We start from the raw sequence: 25,977 nt of genomic DNA, 5'->3' as shown, positions 1-25,977 counted from the left end.
ATTTAAACAGGAAGGACAACAATATTCTTTAACTTTCTCTAGGATGTTCATGAAGCTTTATCCTGTGAGAGGTACTGTAGAAGCCCAGCTCTACTATTATTAGCCAGATGACCTTAGGCAGGTTCACCCATCCCTGCCTCGGTTTCTTCACCTGTATGGTGGAGACAGTAATAGTGCTTACTTCACAGGATTGTTGTGAGTAGGAGTTACCATATGTAAAGTTTAAAACAATGCTTACCATATGGAAAGTGCTGTTTATCTTTGCAATTATATCATCGTCCTTATTCTTAGTAATAGCGCCTTCCTCACAGGGTTGTTGTGTGGACTAAATCAATTTATATTTGTAAAGTACTTACAACAAACCCTAACATGTCGTAAGGTACAAGCGTTTGCTATTGTGATTATTATTAGTTCACTACCATTTATTAAGTGCCCACTGCATATGAGATGTTATATCAGGAATCCTCACAGCCACTTGTGAGGGGAGAGTTACTGACTTCATTTTTCTCTAAGCTTCACATACAGAAAAAGCCTCCAAGTCATTAAGCCACAGTCCCAAAGGAACATGCTGAGTGCACGGCAGAGTCAGGACTTGAACCCAGGGCAGCCTGTCCCCAAAGGGGATGCCCTTTAATGCCTGTGCTTTCTTAGTCCTATGTTCAGGCCTCAGAGTCCTGAGCTTGCAGTCCACTTTAGATGAGGTCCTCTGTGAGCATTCCAGGCCCTTTCCTGCCACACAGTATGTCACAGCCTTAGCTTGGCCTCCATATTCTTCATGGTGACCTTGGCTGGGCCTTACTTCCCCGCTTACACCCACTGAGACCGCTTGTACTTGGCCTGGTTTCCTTTACTGAGAGAGAATGGGACCCAAGGCTGGGGGTCTATTTTGGTTTCCCTTTCTCCCAAATACCTGCTTCAATTGTATCACTTCCTTCACTACCTCCTCCAATCCTTGTCTCTATCCTGTTGTTCCTAACACAATGTGCATTGCCAACATAAGGTGTTCGGGTAATGATGATGACAGTGATGGATTCTAGTTTGATTTGGAGTAGACATTCACTGATAATGGTAAATATCAAATTTGTTTAGATCTGTCCACATAGACACAGATTATAATAATAACAAATATTTATTGGGAGTTTAATATGTACCAGAGCTGTTCTAAGCAGTTAATACATATTATTTTATTTTATCCTCACAGCAACACTATGCAGTAGGCACTAACACTGTCTGCAGTTTACAGATAAATTAGCAGACCATAGTCTGTAGGGAGCTGGAGTGGCTTTGAGAGGAGCAGAACTGGCTGATCCCTGAGAATTTAATTCCACTCATTTCTTCTTATCTGCGTCAGTTGGTTGGTCACACACAATTTGCCTAGCCCTGTGCTATTGCAAGCAGTGCAAGCAAAGTGGAGACATAAGAATAGGAAGGAACAAGCATGTGCGGGGCATTTGATGTGCCCAGCATGGGGCTACATCCTTTATATATGTTATCACATGTCCTTTTGACAGCTACTCTGTAAGAAAAGTGTGCCCATTCTCCTGTCGGAGATGAGGATGCTGAGAAACTGAGCCCTTAAGTGAGTTGCTTTACCTTACATTGTTCCATGGCAAACTGGGATTCGAACCTAGGTATGAAGCTCAGACTTTTTCTTGAGTTTAATCTCCTCCCTCTTTCCTTCCCCTCTAACTTTAGGACTATGGTGATAAACAAAATAGACAAAGTTCCTGCCTCTAAGAGGCTTACATTCCAGCCAGAATCAATCAATAAACAAATAAACAGATGAACAAATGAGCAGATCATTACAGATGTGCGAGACATCAGTAGGGGAAGTGAGAGAGAACTCCTGGTCTAGGAAGCAAGTCCATTACTAGGGTACTTGGGAATGACCTCTCATTCCCCCTAGGATCTACGAGATGGGAAAGAAACAGCCATGCAAAGAGCAAGGCGAAGAGAGTTTCAGCAGATAAGACAGCAAGTGGACAGAACAGCAAGTAGACAGAACAGATGCCTTGGAGCAGAAGAGGGCGTGGGATGTTTGAGGAACAGAAAGGAGGGCCATGTGGCTGGTGGGAGGCAGACAGGTCAGATCAAACAAGCATTGCAGAACTGGGTAGGAAGTCTGGACTTTATTCCAACTTCCATAAAATGAATGAAATTGGCCATGTGACCTTGAACAATCCCTTTCTAGCCTCAGTCTCCGTTTTTTAAATCTACTGGACGTGGGTAAGAAGCCCTGCCTTACGTACATTTCAGAGATTGTTTAAATATCAAATCTGGAGACTTTCTGGTCACAGAGAAAGATGGCTAATTTACCTGATACATTTACCTGTGTAAAAGAGAGGAGTCATTGGAAGACTGATTGTAGAAGAAAGGAAGCTGAACCTTGGGGTTTCTGAGGGTTAAGTCTCTCACTGATTGGTAGTAGTAATAGTAATAATGATAACTATTCAATAAATGATTACTCTACCAGAAACTAAACTAAACTCTTTAAATGCATTATCACTCTATCCTCAGAACACTTGAAAGGACACAGACACTGTTATTACCTCCATTTGACAGTTGAGAGACTGAGGCATAGTGAGGATAGGTCTCTGTATCCATGTGTTTGGTTATGAATAACAGAGAACTTAGTGAGTGGCCTGAACAAGCAAGATATTTATTTTTATTATATAAAAAAGACTCCCAGCTGGGCGTTGTGGCTTACGCCTATAATCCCTGCACATTGGGAGGCCAGTGCGGGCCGATCACTTGAGGTCAGGAGTTCAAGACCAACCTGGCCAACATAGTGAAACCCTGTCTCTACTAAAAATATAAAAATTAGCCAGATATGGTGGCATGGGCCTGTAGTCCCAGCTACTCAGGAGGCTGAGGCAGGAGAATCACTTGAACCTGGGAGGCAGAGGTTGTAGTGAGTCGAGATTGCACTAACTCCAGACTAGGCTGGGCGATAGAGCGAGACTCTGTCTTTAAAAAGCAAGCAAACAAACAAAAAAATCCTAGAGTAAGAGCAAGCTAGTGGTGATAAAGCTGCTCAAGAAAGTCATCAAGAACCCAAGATTCCTCTGTCTTTCTGCTACCTCATCTTTAATATGTAGTGTTTGTTCTTTATGAGCTCTAAGTGGCTGCTGTAGCTCCAGTTTTCTCATCTCAATGCCAAGTCAAAAGGAAGTGCAAGAGACAAAAGAAGAAGAGCAATTGTGGGAAGGGTAAAAGACTTTAGCTTTTGAGAATTTGTCTTTTAAAGGAAGAAAGCCTTTCTCAGGAATGTTCATCTGTATCTCCTTTGCCTCTAACTGGGACACATGACCAACCCTAGCTAAACAGGAAGCAGGATTCCAGTATTTCACTTTCTAGTCTCTATAGAAGGCAAAGGTTAGAGAGAAGGGTGTCAGGAGAGATGTTGAGTGAGCCAGGCTACAGAATTTTTCCCACTCACACAACTTGTAAATGGTGAAGTCATGTGTTTCAACCCAGTCTTTTTGACTCCAGAAGTCATACTGTTAACCGTGGTGCCATACTGCCTCACTATTGGGCAGACGCTAGAGAATCTTAACTAAGTTTTTAAGCCTCTCTATGCCAATTTTTAAATTTGTAAAATAGGAATAATAAGAGTATTTAATAAGGTTTCCGGGAGGGTAAAACATGAGAGACCTCATAAAACAATTACCACAGTGTCTCTGGCATATGGTAAGTGCATACCAAATGCATGTTAGCTGTTCTTACTGTTCAGTTGTTATTGTTCTTATTGTTAGCAGACAGTTTCTTTGCTTTGCTAGCATTTGTGGATACAGAGAGTCAAACAAAATACAATATAGCATTTACTTTTTAGGTGCTTACTTGTTCAGACTTATTCATAATTTACAATGTTAAGTTCAATGATGGAGCAATGGGCAGCAGTGGTATAGAAAAAGGAGGATCGAGGTACTTTGGTATGAACTGGAAGAGATAGGCAAGGGTGTCAGGGTCAGGGAAGGAAGGGTGGTACTTACAGAGAAACGATGCTATTTAGATGGCTCTAAAGAGACGAGGCAGTTTACCAGGAAGAGGAGAGGGAAGGGTATTCCTGACAGAGGGAACAGTATATGCTAAGCAGGTGTCAAGCTGCCGAGTGTTCACACTGTACTGCCTGCTGGGAGCTGCAAGCATTTCCAACAGTCTGGACAGTAGTGTGGAGCTCCAGACCAGCTAAACAGACACGAGCAAGATTTTCTGAGTGCCTCCTTTATGCCAGGCACTGCATGGGGCACCAGGGACACAATGAGGAGTGACGTACAACCCCTGCTCTCAAGAAGCACATCCCATTTACACTGTTTTCTCATTTGCCAGATGGGAAAATGCAAGAATCCTAAATTTTGTTAACCACCTCCTCTATGCTAGATTCGGGGCTTGATGCTTTGTGGACATTGTCTCATTGCACTTCAAGGTCATTATAATTCTCTCCCTCTTGCAGGTGGGGAAACAAGACTCAGTAAGATGAAAGGAGTTATCCAAGATTACCCAGCTAGTAAATGATACAGAAAGGATTCAGACCAGGTTTCTCTGACTCCACAACCTGTGTGTTCTGCATTTCCAACAGTCTGGACAGTAGTGTGGAGCTCTGGACCAGCTAAATAGGCATGAGCAAGATTTCCTGAGTGCCTCCTTTATGCCAGTCATTGTGTGGAGCCTGGGTACTACACACTGCACCACCCTAGTGGTAAAATGAAACAATATCTGAGAGCACTTCAGAGTCAAATGCAATATAACACCAAGTCCCTGGAGTTATTTATTTATTATTTATTTATTTATGAAGAACAAGGAAAGCCCCTCCTTTACTACCCCAGGAAATCTCCACTAGCTTGTCAATTCCTTCTCAGCCAGGCTGATTAGCTGGAGTGGAGCTGTCCAGGTTGCTTAAGTGAAGGAAGATGACTTGATTGTAGTTCACTGCCTTAGCTGTCACTGAACTGCATTCCTAAATATGATCCTTATTGCCCTGCTAACCCCTCTATAAACACCACTGCAATGAAAGCATAAAACATTAAAAACATCCCCTGGTTAACTGCTACTGCCTTTTGAATTAACACCAGAAATACTCATTTGAGGGATGTGGTTTAACTCAAGCAATATTTCTTGATGGGTTAATGAATATCATATGTTGTACTTTAGCTTAATACAACATCATCAATTATTTAATTATTTTTATTGATTGACCTCTTCCAGATTATTTGATAATAGATTTTTCACTATTCAGAAGGTTAAATGCTGAGCAGTCAGGAATCTTCTTCTGCAGTTCTGAGTGTCTTCTGAGCTGTGACCCAACTTGCAAATAGAAAGGTGTATATGTATCTACGGGTACATTTTTGTTTTGTGGGTTTTTTTGTTTTTTGGAAGAGACAAATTGCAGACCATCCTGGAACATTCTAGAATTAATGAACATGATGCATAAATAGCCTTGCTAAATCAAGCCATAACAAAGAATTGAACTGCTGATGACACTGCAGAAAGGTTTCAAAGACACAGATGATCAAGCCCACATAATTAGAACTACTGTTTAAATATGCAAAAAATCAGAAAGCCAACACTGGAAAGGGAGAACGGGTTACAAAACTAGCACCAATGTGAAATATGAGTAATGGTCAATAAAAGCATATCTACCCATGACTTTGTAACTAAGAACTAGAAAGCAATACGGGATTGCGTCCATTTAGCTCATGTCATGGGACACAGTATGGAGTTCTCAAGGGCTTCTCATGGGCTTTGGAGGGAGGAAGGAGGATGAGGCTGGAAAGCAGGCTGCCTGGGAACCGCTCCTCTTGTGGCACTAATTAGTTTTGTGACCTTGGGATTAATTGGCCTGCTAAGCCAAATCCCTTGACCAGGGTTCAGCACTCATTGAGCTGGACTCCAGCTGCTTTGGGGCCATTGTTGTAGGCTGTGTGAGGATTGTGGAATGAATACAGCATATGAATTATAGAGTCATAGAAATGAGAATGACAGGTATTTTCTAATGCGGGAAGATCAGACTGGGATTTGTTTCTTGAAGTGTTGTCAACCTTAATAATTTTTCCTAAGGTCCTTATTTCATGTCACCATGTTAGCACTGTCTGTTGATTAATACTACTGTGGATAATTTTATTAATAACAGACAGAATTCATCTAGCAACTGGTAATTTGCTAAATAATGGTCAGATACATGATTTTATTCCTCACGTGCCACATGGGCAGATGTTATTTCAGGCAGGTGCCCAAACTTGAAAGTTTTTTCCCCCATAATTTAAAGTCAGTGAGAGAAACAGAAATTCTGTCTTGGATGTCAGCTGTGCAAAGTGGTGATACAGAGAAAGGACATGTAGTCAAAAGACCTAGAATTGAATCATGGCACTTCCCGTTATTAGTTTTGTGACCTTCTTCAAATCATTTAAACTTTATGCAGGTCTTACTGTCCATACTTGTAGAATGTTTGAAATAAATGTGACCAAGGAAATGATATGGACACACAGTTTAATAAGATATATAAAACGTGCTTCCCTACTGCAAAATACAGTGCATATGTGTGGGGTGTTTCTGTCCTCGGAGGATAAACACCTGTTAGCTAGGAAACCACAGTCTACCTCCAGAGCAGGCATCTAATCCATCCTGGCATTCTTTTCCATGAGCTCATGTGCGGTCTCAGGATTCTTTGAGTACAGCACCCCACGTGGCCATTTACCAGTTGGTCAATTCTGGCAAACGAGATGAAAACTCATGCTGTCTCAACCCTGGCACAGAGATTGGACTCAAGATCTGCCGCTAGCCATTCTCCTCAGAGGTAGGCTTTTCTCTTTGCCTCTAATTCCTATGATCTGACCCAGAAAACTCACAGACCCACCCATCTCTCAGAAGCTAGGTGGATTTGCTTTATGCTACTAGCTAGGTGGCAGCTGCGAGAAATGTCAGCCTGCGGGATACAGCAGCCATCGTGGGTAGCAAACAACCTGGTAAGGCAAAGGGAGTGTATTTTTAAACCTAATCTACTCAGTAGCATTTGCTCTGTAATGATTAGATTCCTCCTCCAGAACATGACTTGCTGGGGTTCTTAGAGACCCTAATTTAAAAACTATCACTGAGGATTATTTTTAAACATCATAAAGGTATCTGAGACCTGAATTTCAGGTCAATCATCTCTCCATGTTTGTAGGGGTATTTTTTGTTGTTGTTTTTTCAACTTGTAAATCTCTCAAGCTTTTAGGAAAAATAACTCTGGCAAAGGAATTCATTTGGCCACTCAAATCTCAGGGCCACTGTTGAGCTACCCAGCCCATATGACAGAAATCCTTTCCTTCTTGTTTTGGTTAAGCTCCCTGGCAAGCATTGCTTAATATGATTTGTTTTAGCATTTAAATTTCCCCTCTCCTGCCAAGACACAGGAGGTGTTTTGACACGTGGTATCATTTTGGTGATCTCTTAACCTCTTTTTATTCCTGATATCTGCCATGGCAGAGCTAACCATTTTGGGGTGATTGGTTGCCAGGTTTGGCAGCAGTTCTGAAGAGGCCCCATCTGCAGTCCGGAGGATTGGCAGATTGTTTTCTTGCAGGTCACATAGAGAGGAATTCACACACTCGGGAAAATTATCAACAAACTCTTCCATGAAAGGCACCTGGTGCTGCAGAATGGTGGTGTGTGCAATAAACCTGGTAGAGACTGTTGCACATCTCTCTCTTCTCTGACAGCCCATCTTCCAGATTATCTCAGCAGTTCTCCCAGTGGGATCCTGGGCCTGCGGTCTCATGTGGTGTTTCTTGTAAAGAGGGCTCTGTGTGTAGGCCAGGCATTGTAGCTCATGCCTATAATCCCAGTACTTTAGGAGGCTGAGGTAGGAGGATCACGTGAGGCCAGGAGTACAAGACCAGCCTGGGCAACATAGTGAGACCCCGCATCTCTACAAAAAATTAAAAAAAAATTAGCCAAGTGTGGGGTCACATGCCTGTAGTCCCAGATACTCAGGGGGCCGAGGCCAGAGAATCACTTGAGCCTGGGAAGTTGAGGCTGCAGTGAACCAAGATCGTGCCACTGCACTCCAACCCAGGCAACAGACTGCAAACCTTTCTCAAAAAACAAACAAGCAAACAAACAAACAAAACACTGAACAGCACTGTTGGTTTGTGTACCCCCAGATTCCTATGTTGAAGCCCTAAGCCCCCAGTGTGATGGTATTTGGAGGCAGGGACATTGGGAGGTGATGAGGATTTGATGAGGTCTGGAGGGTGGTACTCTCTTGATGGGATTAGTGGCCATATAAGAAAAGAAAGAGAGACTGGAGCTCCCTCTTTACAATGTGAGGATATAGGAAGAAGGTGGCTGTCCACAGCCATGAAAAAGACCCTCACCAGGAACCAAATCTGCTGGTGCCTTGCTCTTGGACTTCTCAGCCACCAGCTGTTAAGAAATACATTTCTGTTGTTTAAGCCACCCAGTCTATGGTATTTTGTTATGGCAGCACAAGCGAAGACACAGTCTACTCTGTCTACCTCTTGGAGAATCACAGTGCTGTGTGTGGTCACATTAAAGGCTCTGAGAAATCCTGCAGTGGAGAGGATATTTCAGTCACCTGTCCATAGAATCAATTTTCAAAGTACCTCCATAGACTAGTTTTCTGCAAATGTTACTTTGGGAAAAGCTGGATTAAGTCATAGTTTGCCCTTCTTTGCTTCCTGCCATCTTTAGAATTTATGTCTGGGTCAGGCAGAGCACAATCATTTCATCTGATCCAAAGGTTGAATGTTTCTAAGCACATTTCCAGGGATGATTTGAGGGATGCGAACAAGGTGGACTGAGGCTGAATATAAAAGGAAATTATGGAAAGATCTAGAGCAATGACCTTATGGAGTAGCTTTAAGTATCCCCAAATATTTCATTGCTAGACTGTGAGCTCCTTGAGGGCAGGGAGTACCCCCTTTTCGTCGTGTCTATGCAAAAGTGTAGAACTCGGAGAAATCCCTAGTAAATGCTTGTTGGATAAATGAAATCATTTGTGGGTGATTAATGCTGGAAAGAAGTCAAGCAATTACTTAGTCTAATTCATTTGTGAAACATGCAAACCAAGATTCAGAGACAAGGAGTGTCTGTGAGCTCATGAAATGGACCTGAGGTTACAGATCTGAAAATGAATGATGAGATCCAATCAGTTCTTGATTTTGTGAATTGTTTAGAGAAGGAATGTGTTCTGTGTGAGAACGGGAAGGTAAGGGAAGCCAAAAACATTTCAAACTTCATGGAGTTTGCTCTTTGACCTCGTTTACCTTTAATAATTCACTTAAACAACTCTTGTCACCTATTTACAATAGTTGACTTGACTCCAGAGCTGAAGGAGGAAAAGTGATTAAAAAAACACAGTCTACATCCTTCAGGAGCTCACAGTCTAGTAGATGGTGAAATATGTAAAAACACTAGTTATAATGTGTAAACAAGTAGATGTATAAGCATCCAGTTATAATAATAGCACCTGCTGCGTACTAAGCACCGCATTAGGTACTTTATACACAGTGGTTCATTTAGTCCTCACACCAAAGCACACTTTCATCCCTTTGCTAAGGTGGAGAAACCAAAGTTCAGAAAATTTAAGTGATTTGCTCCAAGTGTTAGGGCTGAGTTTTGACCCTCACCCTGTTTTGCCCTCTGCCCCATTGTGTAAACCATGCTTACCAATGCCGATGACCACTTTTGAGGCTAACTCAGGGGCAAAGAGCCCAGAAAAGGGGGCAGGTGATTTGTTCTGGAGACTCAGAAGTGTGTACAGAGATGTGCCAAGGGAGCTGCTCTTTCTCCCTCTGGTCTATCTGCCTTCTGCCCAAGGCTGGCCTGAAAGGAACTTGGAAGTGAAGTGCAGGGAAGTCAGAGTCTTCCCAGTGGCCTCCATTGCAAAGTAAAAGCAAAAATCAAAGAAGACTAAAATGCGCAGGCTCCAGCATCTACAGGATACATGTGGCTTATTTGGAGGTCAAAACAAACATTCCTTGAGCATCTACTTTGTGCAGGGCATCGAAGGTACAAACAGGATAAGGCCTCCACCCTGGCTCTTGAGCAGTTGTCAGGGAAACAGTTGTAACCAGAGAGCTACACACAGAGTGGCTGGAGCATGAAGGAGGGGAGTCAACTCTTTGTGCTTTGCAGGCATTGAGGGTAGTGGTGGGGAAGGGCCAGGATGGAGCAGTGTCTTAAAGAAGAAATGGAGAGCAGCTAGGCAGCAGAGACAAGGGCCAAACTTAGGAGGGGCTTGAGCAAGGTCTGAGAGGTGGAGAAAGAAAGTGGATGTGGGGTGGGGGCTGCTAGTGATGAAACGGGAGGGAGGAGGAAAGGTTGGGGCAGTCCAACCCTGGAGAACCTTCAGAGCCACCACACTGAGGCTTTGGACAGTTATATTCAGTTTCTCATATTTCTCATCTCTACTGCACACTGCTAATTGAATGTTTTTTTATGGACTCCAAGACCCACATCAACACTGTCTACTTTTAATTCCATACAATGGGGAAAAAACTCTTGGTTTTATTGACTGCTTCTTTATCTGACTTCACCTAATTGGAAAATAAACAGATAAAATGATACCTTTACTACTGATGAATAATTCATGTCCTCTTTGTCTTTTGTCATAGGAGAAAGCCTAGCAGATCTTTCTTAAGTTAGGATATCTGGTAGAGGAGAGAAAAATGTGAACGATTAACTGCAAATTGAGTTTAGTGTGAATTCCTGAGAATCCGAGTCCTCCTCTGTAATAAAGTTTAGATTGGTTCACTTAACGGTTCACCTGGCTCTGGTGGAACCCAAATTCAGAACATATGAATGCTATTGACCTGTTAATTTGAAATGTTTTAATCTGCATAAAAATGGATTGTATTAATTGTCTCACATTAACCAGGTCTGACTCTAATGTCTAATTGAATTAGGCTGAGTTTTCTGTATCTTAACTCTTTGCAGTTTCGTTTGCCCCAAACACATGTAACTTTTTTCTCCGCCGTGCCTGTCATCTGAGCAAGTTGGGCTGTGTTGCTCTCAGATTAGAGAGAAATCCCACTCACCTTCAGCAAACACAAATACCTATCATCCTCACACTGTCTATACTGCTTGACACCACTCTCGGAAACATTCCTCTTTTCTAATTACCCTTGGTAACATTTCGCCACCCCAATCTCTCTGGTTTATATCATTTTCAAAATCCTGGTAAATAACTTTAACTCCTTACTGGAGACTGTGCTTCAAAATAAATACTGGAATTTAAAATTCTATTTTTTAAAGGATGTAATATTTAATTATTTTATAAATATACACTATTTGTAGTGGGCAGGACACGCTGCTAGATACCAAGGGCATACAACATAGTTGAGTTTGATCCTGCCCTCAGCGAGATCACAGTCTGGTTCTGGTGATATGGTTTAAATATATGAAAAGTTAAATAATGGTGCAAATCAACATTTAAAGTGAAAATTCCAGGCCAATAGTGATTAATGATTGAGTGATGGAATCTGTGGGGAATAAGAAATCCTTAAGGATTTCTGAATGTGCCTTATGTGTTGATTTTGTTTTTTTCTTTCACCATTCTGGATTCTGAGGCTATGCTTGATTCTTTCCTGAGTCAAGAATATTCTTCCCCTCTATAACTCAATAAAATCACCTGTTTTGGGAAGCCTTCCTTGGCCTTCCTCGTCTGATTAAGTTGCCCTCTTCTGGGCTCTTTTGGCATCTTAGTCTGTCATAAGCCATCATTGTATTTATCTTACCATTTACTTGTTTCTTTCAATCAGCTGGAGTGAAGGGGCTCAACCAGCAACACACAGGAAGGAAAGACTAGAGAGAGAATTTAGGGAGAATTAGGTCGTATATCCATGCCCTTTCTACTCAACTGTGGTCCATGGACCAGCAGGTTTAGCATAACCTGGCGAGGAGTTAGAAATGCAGAATCTCAGACCTCTCCTGAGACCTACAGAATCAGAAGCTAAACTTTAACAGATCACAAGTCATTCATATATGTATTAACATTCCAGAACCCTTGAGCTGATCTCGCATTAAAAAAACCTGAGGGTCTTTAGGAAGGACTGATGCTTGGGCCCCACCCACAGAGGTTCTGATTTAATTGGTGGGGATGTAGCTAGTTAAAAGCTTTCCAGGTGGTGCAGCAGTGCATTCACAGTAGTGAGCCCCCTCCAGGTTAGTGTTTTCTAAATGCTGTCCCCTGTCGTCAGGCTTATTGTGTGGTACTGTCATCTTCATATAGGTACTCTCTTAAACATTTCTATATTTGTGTATGCTGAGATTTAATAGAGTATCTCTCACTGCATAATTGTGTCATAAAAGTGAATGGAAAAGTAACCTAGGTGGAGACCTTTAACGATGATTTTGGCAGTGACATTGGAGCAAACTTGTTGAAAAATACCATCAACAGCTTGAATGAAGAATTGAGCAATATAAATGGCAGAAAAATGGTTTAGAAGGTTCTTGGTTGGCCAAAGTCAAAGTCTATGGGTTAAGTCAGGTACTTGGTGCCCAGATTTCATGGGAATGGAATGAGATGGCATGGGGGAAGACTCAGCTTGATCTCTTTTAATAGGAAGAGGGAGGTTTGATTCACTTTGAGCCCTAGATAATGCACTAGTGATACTTACTGGGCAGCTAAGAAAATCACAGTATGACTGTAATGCGTTAATGGAAGTGCAATGTTTATTTGTACTGGGCACTGGCATCTGCATCTCCTCTGGGTACCACACTTTGAGGATTCAGTGAGCATTGTGGATAATGTAGATATCATGTCATGGGAGGGAGGTATATTCAATTGAATGCCTGGAGAAAAGAGGATGTGGCTAGTACATGACTGCTTTTTTTCATAAGGGCTGTTTTGTGAAAAGAGAGCAGAATTGTGCTGTGCTGCTCCACAGGACATAGCTAGGGCCAGGGGGATTCATGGAGGCAGATTTTGGCTCAATTTCGGAAAGACTTTGTGCCAGTGAGAGCCATCCAATAATAGAACTGGCTGCCTGGGGAGATGGTGAGAGCGAGCAAGCTCTCTATCTTTGGAAATGTTCTAGCAGAGACTGGATAGCCATCTGTCGTAGGTATTGTGGAAAGAGTCATGCATTTGGTAGATGAGCAAAATTTTGTTGGTGATGATGACAGTAGTAAATGTGACTACCATATACTGAGTGCCTTTGAAGTGCCAGGTATGGTGCTAGGCATGTGAGTATTCATTACTATCTTTCATCCTTTTACAGCCATAATGAAAGTAAGAGCTATTACTCCCATTTTATAGAAGAAATGGATTCAGGGCTAGGATTTGAACCCTGGGTTTTATGACTCAAAACCCATAATCTTTTAACTATATCACCTGCTTTTTATGATTCCTTCCATCTCTAAGATTCTGTGATTTCAAGTATATTCAGATATTGGATTTGAAGTGACTTTTACATGTCCATGTATAAAATGTCTGATAGAGAGCTGGATGCGAAGGCTTGGGAGTCAAGAGAGTAGTCAGGGTGGCAGATGTAGACTTGAACAGAGTAGTCAGGGTGGCAGATGTAGACTTGAACATCCTCTGCCAGGAGGTGAGAGCTGATGCCACTGGGTTGGTAAGATTCCCAAGGTAGTGACTGCAGAGAGAAGGGGCCATGGTGGGCTGACTCCTTCCCGTTTGGTGCTGGAGACTCAAAGAGCCATGGGAATAGCTGTGAGGCCTGCTTTCTGAGAAGGAAGGAGTGATCTTAGTGCATATTGGAAGATGGGTTTCTAACCTCAGTAATGTGTGAATACTTCTATACATTTTTTGGATTCTATTTAATAGATTGAGACTTTGCAAAGTCAAGTGCTGAAATTGGAGTCAGTATATTACAGTGGCTAAAGGTAGAGCCTCTGCCTGAGTTGATACCTGGACATTGCTACTCCTTGGCTGTGTGCCCTTTCACACATTACCTTTGTATGCCTTCGTTTCATCATCTGTAAAATTAATGCATTTGGTTGCACTTTTTAAGCTGTATTAATCTCCTTCCTGACTGTAATAGATAGTATACTATACATAATTGAGGCAGCAAAAGGTAGAAAAGAAGGACTGTGTAGTCAGACTGCCTGGATTTCCATTTCGGCTTCATCATTTACAAGCCCTGTGACCTGGGGCAATTTACTTAGTCTCAGTAAGCCTTGGTTTCTTTGCTATAAAGTGGAGATAGTAGTAATAACTACCACATAGGCTTTTGTGATTAAATTAGATTATATGTATAGTGTACTTAGAATAATCCCTAGAGATCTTCAACATAGGAAGCAATCAACAAATGATAATGATGAGATATATTTATATATATTTTTATAACTAAGAAACTTGCTGTGCCTTGGGGTCTTTATTGTAGGGATCGGTGTTCATTATATAATCCCATAATGTGTGAACATGATCTATAGACATGTTTCTCTCTGAGCAAGAGATTCATGCATTGTAGTATGTGCGTGGATAGGTTTATAGAAAATCTTTGATTCTCCTGAAATAGTAGACAAGACTTGGGGGAATGCATGTTTATATGGAGAAGATCTATTTTATCATTAATGCTCTATGACCTTGCAAAATTCAAGAAGTTAGTGTGTATAATAATCTTGTAGATGTACATGAGGCTGTTAGTGAGCATAAATGAAAAATCTGGCTTCCAGTGTATATTAGTCAGTTTTCACACTGCTATAAAGAATACCTGTGACTGGGTGATGTTTAAAGAAAGAAGTTGTTAATTGACTCACAGTTCTGCATGGCTGGGGAGGCTTCAGGAAACTTACAATCATGGCATAAGGCAAAGGGGAAGCAGGTACCTTCTGGGACCTTGCTGGCACCCCCATAATACAATCCCCTCCCACCAGGTCCCTCCCTTGACACAATTCTAGATGAGATTTGGGTGGGCATACAGAGCCAAACCCTATCACAGTGACTTAAGGAATAAAGCCATTTTGTCTGATATAACAGAAACTCAGAGGAAGTGGTCCTAAGATGAATGTAATAGTTCAAAGTTGTTATCAGGGGCTCAAGTTCTTTCCTTCAGCCCTGTGCCATCCTCAGATTAATTGCTTCATGGTCCCAGGATAGTTGCTATAGATCCAAGTATCACACCTTCATAGAACTTCACTGAAAACAGAAAGAAGCCAGGGCAGCCAGGATGATAAGAAGAGGTTTCCTTACTTGTCTCCCTTCTTTGATCAGAGGTTATTTTTTTTTTTCCCAGAAGGAACTCCCACAAAGCAAGACACCCACCTACCCTCTGTTTATTCTTATTTTGCCAGAACTGTATCATATTGCCACTTCCAGCCAGAAGGGAGTCCAAGAAAGCAAGTGTCTGACTTTTTCAGCATCTCTGAGGAAAGTGGGCAAGAAAAGGCAGTGTAAGGGAAAAAGCTTCCTATATGTCAATGCACTAATGAAAATGTGAGAGCTCATTGCCTTAAGAGAGGTCATACAAAATACCTGAATTGGGGGTGGGGGTGTTTTGTGTTAAGAAACAGACATCCAGAGAAGGACCAAGGGAATTAGGGAGGGCTTCAAGGAACTTCAAGATGCCTTACCCTAAACAGGCGTCTTTCCTTGGTGACTCATGCAGAGGAAGTGGCTGGATTCCAAATAAGTTTGTCGAAAAACTGCCACGGAAGAGGCAGCCATTTGTTCATGTTTGCAGCTGCTGACTCTGACCCAAATCTGCCCTCCCCCAATCCTCAGCTGCTGGTACTGATGCATCCTTCTGGGAGCTGGACCATGAGCTCTGCCAGGAAGAAGGTGCCCATCTCAATGGCTCCCCTCTTCAATCTCCAAGCAAGCTGTTTCCAGAGAATGGGAGCAGCACACACAATAGTAACAGGTTTAGTAATTAGCAGCAGCCCTGGGGCCATGCAACACTTCTGAAAAGACAAGGTGATTCAATAAGATCTTCCACCACCCCTGAGAGTTTCCTAGATGGAAAGACAGGTGGGGATCTCCAGTGCTAATAACATGGAGGCCTTTCACCCTCAGTGGTTAGAGGGCACGGGTTAGGAAATGGGGAACAAAAGCAAAACAGGTGAACATGGAGGCTGTATTTCTGTTGTTGATGGAAGACCATATTTTTATACATGATCTTGGCAAAGTGTGCTACTGTAAAGAGCAGGCAGGGAATCCATAGAACTGTGATGGTGCAGTCCTTTCAAAATAAACATGCAAAATGTGAAAACACAACACAACAAGCCCATGTCTTTACCCATCTCTTTTATCCTCAATCCAGAGGCTGAGGAATTTAAGGAAAATTCTTTTTTTTTTTCAAATTGATTGGTAAACAAAAGGTTGAAAGTTTAATACCGCATTTATTATATTGAGTCAAAGTGCCCTATGCATATTTTCTCTAACAGAGGGTGGAAGAGTCCAATGAGATCAGTGAAGGTATTTTTTATCTCCCTTGGGAGGCAAAGGGGAAGCAGGCACCTTCTTTACAAGGCAGCAGGGAACTAGCGAGTGCCACATAGAGGAGATAACTTTTGATCTGATTGTCGAAGGCTGAGTAGGAACTTGCCTGGCTTATGGAGGTATATCAAGATTATGGAGGTGTCAGGTATTCTATCCACTAGAGTATTTTAAATTGTAGGACAGCATCTAAAGAGCATAAAGTTGTAAAATTCAATGACTATGTGACATTTTGTTTACTTTAGTACTTCTTTTCTTCAGAAAGAAACAATGAATTTTCTTTTTCTGGAGGATCTTCTTTACCAAACCTGAATTGTATGGTTGGTTTGGAACTACCATTCAGTTCCATCCCTTTAGATGCAATCAACTGATCTGGGAGTATGCAAATCATTCTCTCTGGACCAATCAAAGTCTTCCCTGGGATTTTTCTTTTTTTTTTTTTTGAGTTGCAGCTGGGAGATTTCAGTCAGTGTCTTGCTGGAGACAAAGTGAGAGATGCTGTGTGCGATTTGTAGATGGCTCTGACCTTGCCATTTGGAAATACTCCTGACTACAGGAGACTGAAACCCAATTCAAATGAACTTAGATACAAATGGCATTGATTGTAAAATTTACAAACACATAGTCCATGTCTGTCTCTCCTTGCTGGGTTGATCTTCACAAAAGCAGACTAGGCACTTTCAAATGGTGGCACTCAGTATCAACAATGACTTCCATAGCTCACTTCTCATTGGGGTTGAGGGAGGGTGGGAGACAGGCAAAAAAATAAATAAATAAGAAAATTTCATATTAGACTAGTGTTTTTCAAATGTTGATGTACCTGTAAATCACCTGGGGATCTTCCTAACATGCAGATTTTGACTCAATAGATCTGAAATGGTACCTGAGACTTCATTTCTAACAAGCTCCCATGTGAGGTGGATGCTGCTGGTTCAAAGACCACTCTTTGAATAACGTAATGTTCAAAGATAATGCTTAAGGATTCAGCAAATACAAAAAGATGGTACAGCATAAGGTTGTATGGGAGTGGGGTAGAAGTGAGCTGTGATTTTCAGTAGGATAATTAGGACAGACTCATAGAGGTAATCTTTGAGCATACTTGAAAGAGGTCATTCTATTTACGTGACTAAAAAAACCTGTGTTTTAAGAACATATTAGTGAACTACTGCTGCATAACAAATTACTCCAGCATGTAGCAGCTTAAAAGAACAAACATTTATAATCCCACAGCTTTGATGCGTCAGTTGAGCTGGGTCCCCTTGCTCAGGACCTCTCACAAGACTGCAATCAAGGCATTGGCCAGAGCTGCTCCCGTCATTGCAAGGCTCACCTGGGATCAATCTGTTTCCAAGCTCACTCAAGGGGCCATTGGTGGACTTCAGTTCCTCACATGCTGTTGGACTGGGGGTCTCAGTTCTTGTTAGGCTATTTGCCGAAGGCTTCCCTCAGTTCTCTGTCATGTGGCCTCCCCATAGGGTGGTTCACAAATATGGCAGCTGGCTTCCATCAGAGCAAGCTAATGAGAGGGCAAGAGATGGAGAACAAGATGAAAGTTGGGGTCTTTCTATAACCTAATTTATCAAGTGACATCCCATTACTTTTGCCATATTCCATTTATTTACAAATAAGCATACTTGCTTACAAGTAAGTCACTAAGTCCAGCCCATACTCAGGGAGGAGACTAACAAAGGCATGAATATTACTAGGCAGGGATCACTGGGGGTGTGCCATTTTAAGGTGGCTACCACTGCACATATTTGCCTGTTACCTCAGAATCTGAGTGTCTATGCCCTTATGTAGGTTGCTGTCACTAGTGGTTTGTTTAGGAAAGAGAATCATGGGAATTTTTTGGCTCCCAGCAGAAACTAGGATTGCCCAAATGGTTCTCACTGAACAACTTTACCTTGGCCAATCTTCAACTTTTGAGGTAGATCCAAGCTGGTTTTTTTCTTTTTTATTTTTCTTTTTTTTTCTTTTTGAGATATCCAAGCAGAGGCTGGTAGGCCACCTGAGAGCTTGTGGGCAGCTGAGCTCTGACTGACCCCCTGGCCATTTTAGCACTGCCAATAAAATTGCCTGAGGAGCCTGCCAAGGAGACAGATGCTGCTGCTGGAGAAACACCTTCTGTAGCCTGGCATTTGTCCGGTAATTGCTCTCCAAGAGAAAATAAAATCTTCATATGAGGGGGAAGGTGGATGGCGCCTGTCAAGTGTAGAGATGATTTAGAATAAGTGCTGCAGATAAAATGCACAAGATTTTATTACAAAATAAAATACATTTGTGTAGATCTAAGATTTGACTCTTTAGAAATCCACTGACTTAGGAAGTGCTTCTTGTTTTCTAGGCATGGAATAATACACAGTAAATTGGATTATGTGCAAAATGCCTCACCTGTTTTCTCTCTCCTGTTCTGTTTGAGGTCATATTTCTTTTGCAATAGAGCCACTATTTCCTCTGTCTTATAGATTCATAATGTAGACACAGCACTGATTTAGGACTGGACAAGAGGCTCCGTCACTTACACTAAGAGGGAATTTAAGCTTTTGTCTAAAGTTTTCTGATCTTTAAATTTGGATAGTAATACATCTATCATAAACTTGTTTTAAAAGTGAATAAAGTTACCCCAGAAAAAGTTCCTTGCCATATTGTAGATACTTAATAAATGGGGTCTCTATAACTGCTATACCTGTACTTAAAATAACAATGGTGGGAAGAGCTTTATAGTCTTCCAACATAGGAAAATCAAGGCCCAGAAAGTTTAAAGTGTTTCCTAAAGACCGTATAATAGGTGGCCGGGCGCGGTGGCTCACGCCTGTAATCCCAGCACTTTGGGAGGCCGAGGTGGGCGGATCATGAGGTCAGGAGATCGAGACCATCCTGGCTAACATGGTGAGACCCCGGCTGTACTAAAAGTGCAAAATATTAGCCGGGCATGGTGGTAGGCGCCTGTAGTCCCAGCTACTCGGGAGGCTGAGGCAGGAGAATGGTGTGAATCTGGGAGGAAGAGGTTTCAGTGAGCCGAGATCGCGCCGCTACACTCCAGCCTGGATGACAGAGCAATACTCTGTCTCAAAAAAAAAAAAAAGTGATATAATAGGTAAGCTTTCCACCATCTATTCACTCCAACCTGGGCGACAGAGTGAGACACTGTCTCAAAAATAAATAAATAAATAAATAAATAAATAGTTGGAAATGATACAGTACTGGTATGAGGACATAAGGAGGCAATTTTAGTTTGGGTGACCTTGGAAAGCCACTTTAAATAAGTGACATTTGAGTGGAAACCTTTCAGACAAGAAGGAGCCAAGAGAGGAAACAAAACTGCAAAGACCTTGAAGCAGAAAGGACAGAAGGAAGTGGGGTGGTGGGCATTTCTCAGATAAAATAGGATATCTATTGTTATGCCAGGAGAAAATTTGGTTAAACAAATTATAGAATTTCTGGTCATCTGTAAAGTCAGTGCCCTTGACAAAGGGCTTTTCAAAGTTGTTAATATAGCAATGTTTATGATGATATCTCAAGGGATCAGGGACTATTATATTATTGTTTTGAGAACTATTTAAACATGGATCAATCCTCTTTTCCTCCCTGTCTCCTTCCCTTCTTCCCATCTGTGTACCTGTTCATCTGTCCTTTTTTCCATCTGTTCATCCCTTGTGTGTGTGTGTGTGTGCGCGCGCGCGCGCACGCGCGGGCGTGCGTGTTTTGTGTTTTTTTTTTCTGAGACAATGTCTTGCTATGTTGCCCAGGCTGGCCTGGGACTCCTGAGCTCAAGCAATCCTTCTGCCTCAACTTCCCAAGTAGTTGGGACCACAGGTGTGCCACACCAGGCCTGGTTTATCCGTTACTTATTTGTAAAGAGCATCCTTAAGGGATAGAGTGTTCTGTGGGAAACCTTGGTAAATTGCTTAGTGAACATTCATTAGATCCTCTGAGCCTCACAACATCCCTATTGTAAGTAGGAATTGGCATTCCATACTGCAGAAAAGAGAACTGGGGCTTGGAGTGTGAAGGACCTGCCAAGCCTCTGATGGAAGTTGAGTCAGGTCAGCAAAGCGCATGTGAGACTCCAAGTCAGGTGCTCTTCCCAAAATCCTGGCCACAGCTCCAACTTCAGCTAACAGAGCCTGAGACATTGATTTTTCTAAGTGCTCTGATATTTTGATGTTTTTCAAAAATTAATAACAAGAACAACCATGTTCTCATAGCTATTGGGATATTTTGAGGAGCTGAGTGAATAAATTGCATAGGGAACAAACTCATGTCTCCCCTGCCAAAAGATGCAGAATCCTGTTTTCTTTGAAGAATGGCTGTCTTGGTCCTTTTGGACTGCTATAACAGAATGCCATAGATCGGGTGGTTTGTAAATAACAGAAATTTACTTCTTACAGTCCTGGAGGCTGGAAAGTCCAAGATCAAGACTCTAGCAGATTCAGTGTCTGTGAGAATTCACTTCCTGGTTCATAGATGGCACCTTCTCACTGTAACCTCACTTGGTGGAAGGGGTGAGGGACTTCTCTGAGGTCTTTCCTGTAAGAGCATGAATCCCATCACCTCCCAGAGGCTTCACCTCCACATTCCATCATCCTGGGGATTAAGTTTCAATGTATGAATTTGTGTGTGTGTGCAGGGAGAGGGGGCATACCCATTGTCTATGGAAATGGCTAAATTACATTTTCTGAATAATAAACATAACATATTGTTAACAACCACTGACTGAGCATCTGCTGAAACAGGCATAGTGGGAGGTCAACTTTGTATTAAACTACTCATCCTAACAACATCTTGAGTGGCAGAAGCCATCAATTCCACTTTTCTATTATGGAAACTGTGGCCAGACTGGGGCCAACCCTTCCTCATAGTAAGCACAGTGTCTCGGGCCCCCACTGTATTTTTCAGGTCCCACAAATAGATTTTCACTTCTTTTAAACTCAGAAGAAGGAAATGGACTTTTAGAGTCAAAGATTATGCTTGTCGGCTGGGCGCGGTGGCTCACGCCTGTAATCCCAGCACTTTGGGAGGCCGAGGCGGGCAGATCACAAGGTCAGGAGTTTGAGACCTGCTTGGCCAATATGGTGAAACCCTGTCTCTACTAAAAATACAAAAATTAGCCGGAAGTGGTGGCGGTCGCCTGTAGTCTCAGCTACTTGGGAGGCTGAGGCAGGAGTATCGCTTAAACCCAGGAGGCGGAGGTTGTAATGAGCTGAGATCGGGCCACTGCACTCCAGCCTGGGATACAGAGTGAGACTCTGTCTCAAAAAACAAAAACAAAAAAAAAAGAAAAGAAAAAAAAAAAAGATTATGCTTGTCATAATACCAACACAGTAATTGAATATAATGTTTTAAAACACATTTTGCAAAGAAAGGATCCTATGAAAGAAGCAGTGCCTAGGCCCTATGACTGTCATATTGTGGGGACAAGGCTAGGGCCCAGGGAAGTTGCAGCTCATTCAAAGCCGTGCAGGAGAGATGGGCAAAGCACGACCCACACAGACCCAAACCTGTGCTATTTTCCTGCCATACCTTGAGGCCTCATTCTCAATTGGCTTTACCCTACACTCTAGCTTTCAGCCTCAGCATCATTTCCACAGAAACAGTGAGTGCCTAAAAACTGGGGCACTGCATCCTTAATTTTAGCACCCCATCTGCTCCTGGATAACGACAGACAGAAATGCACAAAACCTTCTTTTCAGAGAGCCTCATCCCAGGATTCCTGAGCAAGTGTGCAGGCCCGCCCAGGGCTTCATGAGAGTGAGCGCTGCCCTGACCTTGTTAAAGTGGACAGTTCAGTCCAGCAAAAGCGCCCCTCCCTGTTCCATTAGGCTGAGTGTGGAACTGGCCCCCTGGAACTCAGAGATAATGAGCAAGTGGAGAAACAGGTGGAAAGCAATAGTGCTGGAGTTTGCACACTCCACTGCTGCTCACCAGCCACTGCTGTTCACCAGCCACTGCTGCAAATGAGAACCTTTGGGAAGTTTGGCCTTCATTTCCCTGCACACTGAGAGGTCAGTGTGAATAGGGGCCATTTTACATTCAAGGCACAAGACACTCTCCTCCAGTAAATGGAGTTTTAATAAAGCCTTTGTATGATTCCGGGTATCACAACAACTGAATCAGATCCTGGATGCATTAGCCTGGGCCCTGGTGAGTTTCCCTATGGCATTTCACTTATGATGCGATACTTACTACCTTTGGCTGAGTTTATCATCAGGAAGAGGTTTCTAAATTATTGTAGACAGCATCTGCTTAGATAAAATTATGTGTCCCCTCTTTGAACCTCACTTTCCCCAGTGGTAAAATGAAAGACTTAGGTTATTTCTAAACTCTCATCTAGTTCTGGATTTTATATTTTGAACAACTACTAAGGGAGAGACCCCAAGTTAAGGGCTAGGTTCGTGTTTGGGGGATCACATGAAATTATGGATGGAATAAAAATGTGTAAATCTTATTCACCTTTCTTTTGACAGAGAATAACAACAGTCGGTTATGAAGGAACAACTGTGGACTCAAGGACTTTAGATACTTCCCCCTCCCTCACCACAATATTAATGTTGCAAGATAAATTAGTTGTAACATTTCAGAGATGAGAAATTTAGGCCCAGGGAGGTTAAGAAACCATAACGTTTAGTGCCAGGGATTCAGCTGAAGACTTGACTTCGCCTTGCAGCCTTCATTATTTTTACCATCACCATCATCATGTTTATTGCCATTGTATTATAGTCACAAGAAAGATGCATTCACATGGACAGCAACACAAACATAGTCAATACCAAGTTATATTGGCTTGAGGTAAGGTGTCCACTGATGACCTTTGCCTGGATATAGATTGCGTAGGAAATAAAGGGTGTGGGACATTCCGAGTGACAAGAGTATCCAGAAAAGTTAACTTTTCCAGATGAGTTAAACTGAATCTTCATTTATTGGGAGCAAGGTCCAGGGCCATAAACATGCTCCCCAACATAACTGAGTTTCTTTCCTCCCCTTCAGACAGGTTGCAACCAAGAAGCTGTGTGTGTGTGTGTGTGTGTGTGTGTGTGTGTGTGGTGGTTGGCGGGAGGTGGCGAAGAACAACAACTGTCACTCTTAAGTCTGCTACACAGAGTTTGATGTCTGATTTTTTTTTTTTTTTTTTCATTTTCACAAAGCTCGGCTTTCTAAGCTTGGGGCATTTGATGACTTAAATGACTGCCTCAGTTTCCCAGTGTGCTCAGGCTTCAGGAATCCAAACTTGTCAAGTCTGTGGCGACACCTAGAGAAGGAGGATAAGTTTAATCTTGGCACCCTCAGATTGAGATTTGTACCCACGTGGGACTGCTCAGCAATCGTGATGAGAGAGTCCACTTTGTTCCATCATCCCACCTAGCCCACTGTGTCATTAGAAGAGCAACAGCCATTACGGTGCCCTTCTCACACTGGGCGACACTTAACAGCTGTCGTTTTCTTGGGTCCATCACATGAGCATATTGAAGCAATGGGCTTTTGGAGTCACAAAGACATTTTCAAATCCGAGTTCTGCCGCTTGTCTGTCAATCTGTCTATCATCTATCTATTTTTTTTTAGAGATGGGCTCTTGCTCTGTCACCTAGGCTGGAGTACAGTGGCACTATCATCGCTCAGTGCAGCCTCAAATTCCTAGGCTCACACAATCCCCACCTCAGTCTCCCAAGTAGCCAGGATTACAGGAGTAAGCTACCATGCCCATCTCTCTATCTGTATTTTCTGGAGCAAGAACTTTAACTCTCTGCATTTAAGTTTCTTATCTGTGAAGGAAACTATTATGGAAATGAAATTATTAAACCCTTGCAGTTGTTCGGCAGAGAAATGACAGTAGCATTTTGAAGCTAGCTCACTACAGAGATGGGAGCAGGGTTAGTGGGATAGATGAAATGAGATTATTATTGTTCTTTTTTTTTTTTCTTTTACAAATGAGGAAAGGGAGCCTCACAAAAGTTTTCCTTTCCCAGAGTTGCCCAGCAAGTGATTGGCGAAGCCAGCCCGGAAAACCCTAGCCTTCTGGGCACAATTGCTTACTTCCTGCTAGACTGGGAGCCACTGAGCAGCAAGGACTCTGTCATACTTTCCGTCTGGGCCTGGCTCTGGCATCCCCTTTGTTGATCTCATCCTTTACTTCTTTTTCCCTGTCCTCTGTGTCCCATACTAGCATCTCCACTGTTCTTTGATGAAAGTGCTTGGTTCATTTCTGCCTCAGAGCTTTTTGGGCTTGCTGTTCCCTCTGCCTCAAATGCTCTTCCCCCAGATCTCTACATGGCATGCACCTTCACCCTCTTAAAAGTTTTGCTCCAATGTCATCTCAGTGTGGCCTTCACTAACTACTCATTAAAAAGACTTACTCCTCTCCAGCACTTCGTATAGCCCTCCCATCCTTGTTTTACTTCGTAACACTTACCAATACCTGACATATAGTATACGTGATAGATTTGATTGATTTATTGTCCACCACCCTTCACTAGAACATAATCTGTGTCCTCAGAACTGAACAATGTATGGCAAATAGCCCGCAGTCTGTAAATGATACTACGCATTGATTGAAAGAGTAAATAAACGTGTTTGGAGTGGCGGGGGTCTGTGTGTAAATGCCTCCTGCCCTGATGATGTTTGCAGCAGAACACTAAACTGCGTCTCCCCATGTGATTGCTCCTTGCCAAACCCCTTCTCTGGTGATCTCTGAAAGTCACTAATTATGATCTCAGCTATGTACTTTGTCCTTCCTTCTTTGTGGGGTGGCTTTGAGTTCCCACAAGGGCCAGGAGGGCTGTCTGTTCTGGAGCTTTGCTCTGCAGCATGAGCAACATGGGTAATGTAGTATTTAACTTTATATTTTTAAATCTCTGAGTAGAGCTCTTTACTAGAAATTAATTTGCCCAGGTTGTTGGGGTTTGTTTGCTTTCAGCCGCTGAGTTATTTCTTCTGTGTCTGAGTTCTTTCTTGCCTATGCCTGGAGTTCTAGGAAAATGTTTTCTAGAATGCTAGAAAACATTGAGTTTGGTAAGTTAGGTTACCTGAGTTTTGGTAAATTATGTTGTGTACAAAGGGCTCCCTCTAAAGTGTGGGCAGAAGTCTTATCATGCTTTAATTCTTTTAAAAGACACTTTTATGCTTTTTGAAATGTTTTAAAACAAACTTATTCTAGGAGCAGAAATCTTATAAAAGTGGATGAAGCTAGAAATTGCCTAATAATACAAATCATACGGAAGTATTCTCTCTGACAGATGTTATGAACGATGGGCTCAGTGGACCACAGTGGTGTCAGAAGTGGACTAAAGATCAGGTGACCTAGCTAATTGATCTGTGCAACTTACTCATTGTGTAACTTCAGGGAAAGCATTTGATCTTTCTAAGATACCGTTCTTCAATGTAAAGTGAAGACTCTAGGTCAGGGGTATCCAATCTTTTGGCTTCCCTGAGCCACGTTGGAAAAGGAAGAATATCCTTGGGCCACACATAAAATACACTAATGATAGCTGATGGGCTAAAAAAAATCACAAAAAATTTCATAATATTTTAAGAACATTTATGAGTTTGTGTTTGTTCGCATTCAAAGCCATCCTGGGCTA

At 42.3% G+C, this 25,977-nt stretch overlaps 1 protein-coding gene across 7 annotated transcripts in view; it reads left to right on the top strand.

Moving 5' to 3' along the window:
• Nucleotides 1-25,977, top strand: part of DAB1 (DAB adaptor protein 1) — a 1,271,953-nt gene that overhangs the window by 929,133 nt on the left and 316,843 nt on the right. For 4 of the 7 annotated variants that reach the window (XM_033225046.1, XM_033225045.1, XM_033225044.1 and 1 more), the window contains exon 1: nucleotides 25,146-25,217. The exons of the other annotated variants lie outside the window; for them this stretch is intronic. The gene's annotated coding sequence lies outside the window, so the exon portion shown is untranslated. Of the gene's footprint in view, nucleotides 1-25,145; nucleotides 25,218-25,977 lie in introns of those variants that run through there. 7 annotated transcript variants of the gene reach the window in all.

Source organism: Trachypithecus francoisi, unplaced genomic scaffold (assembly GCF_009764315.1).
Source record: "Trachypithecus francoisi isolate TF-2019V2 unplaced genomic scaffold, Tfra_2.0 Lachesis_group12, whole genome shotgun sequence".
Classification (NCBI taxonomy): Eukaryota; Metazoa; Chordata; class Mammalia; order Primates; family Cercopithecidae; genus Trachypithecus; species Trachypithecus francoisi.
The sequence above is the reverse complement of the archived record's forward strand: the minus strand, read 5'-3'. Positions and strand labels throughout refer to the sequence as shown.